Source organism: Camellia sinensis, chromosome 10, assembly GCF_055761805.1.
Source record: "Camellia sinensis isolate YWXY chromosome 10, ASM5576180v1, whole genome shotgun sequence".
NCBI lineage: Eukaryota > Viridiplantae > Streptophyta > Magnoliopsida > Ericales > Theaceae > Camellia > Camellia sinensis.
This window is the reverse complement of record NC_138970.1, coordinates 15475482-15478880: the sequence shown is the minus strand read 5'-3', so window position 1 is coordinate 15478880 and position 3399 is coordinate 15475482. Positions and strand designations below refer to the sequence as shown.

At 28.4% G+C, this 3399-nt stretch overlaps 1 long non-coding RNA gene across 1 annotated transcript; it reads right to left on the bottom strand.

Annotated features, from left to right (window-relative positions):
• Window positions 1–245: 245 nt before the first annotated feature.
• On the bottom strand, window positions 246–2051 carry LOC145800973 (uncharacterized). The gene is made up of 2 exons (XR_014341693.1): window positions 1943–2051; window positions 246–297 (listed from the first exon to the last, which is right to left on the bottom strand). It is a non-coding gene; the product is annotated as an uncharacterized LOC145800973 (long non-coding RNA).
• Window positions 2052–3399: the final 1348 nt, after the last annotated feature.

Here is a 3399-nt window from a genome sequence, read left to right as displayed (position 1 = left end):
AATGCCTATAATAGGATCCTATCCCAGACCAGTCTGTGCCTGGAGTCGCTTGAATGTCTGGTAATCAGCTTTCAAGCGCTGATATTTTTGGCACACCTTAACACCTGTATACTGAAATCCATATATGTTGTTCAACTGATTTGCATAATGATTCCAATGCCTAATTGTCCACGAAGTAGTACGGCCCGTTGTTTGATTGTTTCTAACCTCATCTCTCAACATATTTATTAATTTCGTTTCAATTCTGGGCGTCCACATTTTGGTGTTCTCATTGTCATCGGAATTATTTCCATCCATCTATAAATATACAAATTATATTTAAACTAGTTTGGGATGAATATACAAGCAGAACAAAGTATGTTAAAGAACACTGCGATGGATATACAACAATAACAGTGCAAAATGATTTGAAGGAGAACATAGATAAAGGAAAAAGAACAGATTATTTTATTTCAAGGAAAAAAGTACGTAGCAGATTAATTGAATTTAAATAGCAGAAATATAATCACAAAAAAAAACATTCAGATAGCAGAAATATAACCACAAATAAAAAAAAAAAATCGACTTTTATAAACCCAAAACCAACTTTTTTTCCTATGTCCCAAACGACCCCTTGCAAGTAGTCATGGAAAAAACATTTTTTTGTTTTATCAAAAAAAGTTTTGCATAAAAAAAATTTCGCTAAACCTTTTTTTTTTAATTCTACAAAATGTAATTTCAACCAATAGAAAGAAAAGGAGGGTAAAGTATGGTATGAACTCGATCAAAACAAAAGTATGGTATGAACATTTTATTTATTTATTTCTATAAATTAAAATATGACTCAAAATAATAAAAAAATTAAAATACATACATAAATATTCTAATCTGTTGAAAAATTATGAAAAAATATAATTAATTTTAACATAAGTATATTGACTTATCTTTTAATAGGATCAAAATAAAAAATATTTTAATGTAAAAAAGATAACATTATTATTTTTTCGTTTTTAATTCATATTCATATGAATGATAAATTATTAATAAAAAATGAAATGCTATAAAAATTAAAAACTTTACTATATTTTGTATAAATCTTATTTACCATATAAATAAATAAATATAGACATATATATGTCTGAATGGTAATGTAACAGTAGCTATCCCTGGTTTTAACCGTGTGTGCCAGCGCTAGGGGTGTCTTTGCTCTCAAAGCCTCAAAATTCAGTTAACATTGGGGTGTCTTTGCTCTCAAAGCCTCAAAATTCAGTTAACATTGTGTTTAAATAGTAGGAAAGAAATCAGTAATTTTTTTTTTAATTAACAATCAGATAAAAAAAATTTTAATATTGGTTGTTAACAATGTAAAAAAAAAAAAATCTGAATTAAAAAAAACACAATGTTAACATTCAGTTAACAATGTTTTACAAAAAAAATTTAGTTAACATTCAATGTTTAACAATGTGTTTAACATTGTGTTATATTGATTTGAATTCAAAACAAATCAGTATTGGTTGTTAATTGAAATTAAGGAAAAAAAATAGTAAAAAAGCCGATGGGTTCAAATAGTTCAGGGAGGACCGGTGGTTCAAACCATTCAGGAATGGAAAGTGGAAGACAAAGCGGAAGAGAGGTGAGAAGACCGGGTGGTCGACCGGCCGGTCGACCGGCCGGATGACCTGGGGGACGACCGGCCGAGTGTCCCAGGCACTGCCACTATACATTTGATAGAAGAAAGGTTCAAACCGTTCATAATTTCAAATAACAACCGATCTGAAATGGAAAATACGACATACCAAATTCTGATAAACCATTTACGAACTGATTTCAACTTCTCCAAAATCATTTATACATAACAGATGAATGATTTACACTATTCTTGAAGAACAAAAAGTTGAAACAGTTGATCGACTCGTTTGAAATCATTTTCAGATAACAGATGAAGGATGAAGGATTTATTTACCAGATTAGTGGGAGTTGAATAATTATCGCCGGTGATGGAATGTGTATACTGATTGAACGTGCCACTGTTTGCTCGTCGAATTCGACAATAAATTTGATAAATTTGACCTGAAAAAAAAATTAGAATGAATTTTTCAAATAATTTCCCTATAACAAAATATGTAAATAATTTTGTGAGTAATTTCACCTCGCAGTCGTCGTTGATTGTTTGCCCGTAATAAGAATCGTCCGCAACGCACAAATCGTAACTTAGTTGATTTGTGAAATATGATACGAGTACGAAGCGGGTTGGATAGATTCATTATTTATAAAATGAGTCTGACCTCTGAAACTCTCTGAAACTCATCCGTGATGAATCTGAACACTGAGAAGCCGCCCGTGATAAATCTGAAGGACAGGTGTAGATGAGGTTCACGTGAAAGTTGGGAGATGATGAACAAGGCAGAAACGTTGAAAGGGAGATATTTGCTACCAAACAGATTTTCAAAATGTAATTTGAATTAACACGCGGAATCAATTTTTGAACATCGTATCCAAACGTCATACGCGAGCCCACGTGTTGAAAATTGATTTCAGTTCACAACCATACAGAGCCTAAATTTGATGAGATGATCGAGGTACTTAGGCCACATTAGATTTATGTCAACCAACAAAAATTGAAGAGTTATTTCACCAATATGTTTATGTAAATATTTTTTAAATTGGTAAACATATATCATTAGTAATTTTTTTTTCATAATAAAATGTACATATTTATGTATATTTAATAGCTTTGAAAAAATAGATTAAATGTAATATATATATTTTTTATAGTGTTGTAATTATGGCTGTAACTTCACTTTAATCTAGACAACTATAGATATTTTTATAATATTTTTACACAAAATTAAACAAAAATCAATTCAAACAAAATTAAACAGATATTTGTTTACATAAATATTTTTTGAATTCATATTTTTAAACAAAATCAATTGCAAATAAAAATATTAAAATGAAGTTATAAAAATGTTAAAGAAGGAATTATTAGGTGTTTCTGAAGTAATGCGCTAAACCAATTATCAATTAACACATATCATAATGCCACAAAATATTAAAAGTAAGAAATAAAAAAAAGAGTACTAATATACAAACATAAAATTAATACCAAAAAAATATTAATAATGATTTGGTTGGATTTTGATCTATCACTTTATAATAAACAGTTCATTGACATGTTTTTAATTATATAAATGACACTATCACATCATTTTAAGGTAAAATTTTGCATAAAAATTCTAGTGAAATGATATTTTACAAAAAAAAAAAAAAAAAAAAAAAAATTGGTTATAAGCAAAAAAAACAAATAATGGTCCGCAGAAAGTAGAGGGACAAATGATACATAAAATATGAAATGCAAAAACAAAAATTGGTCAGAAGTAAATATATATATATATATATATATAAAGAGTATACTTTAAG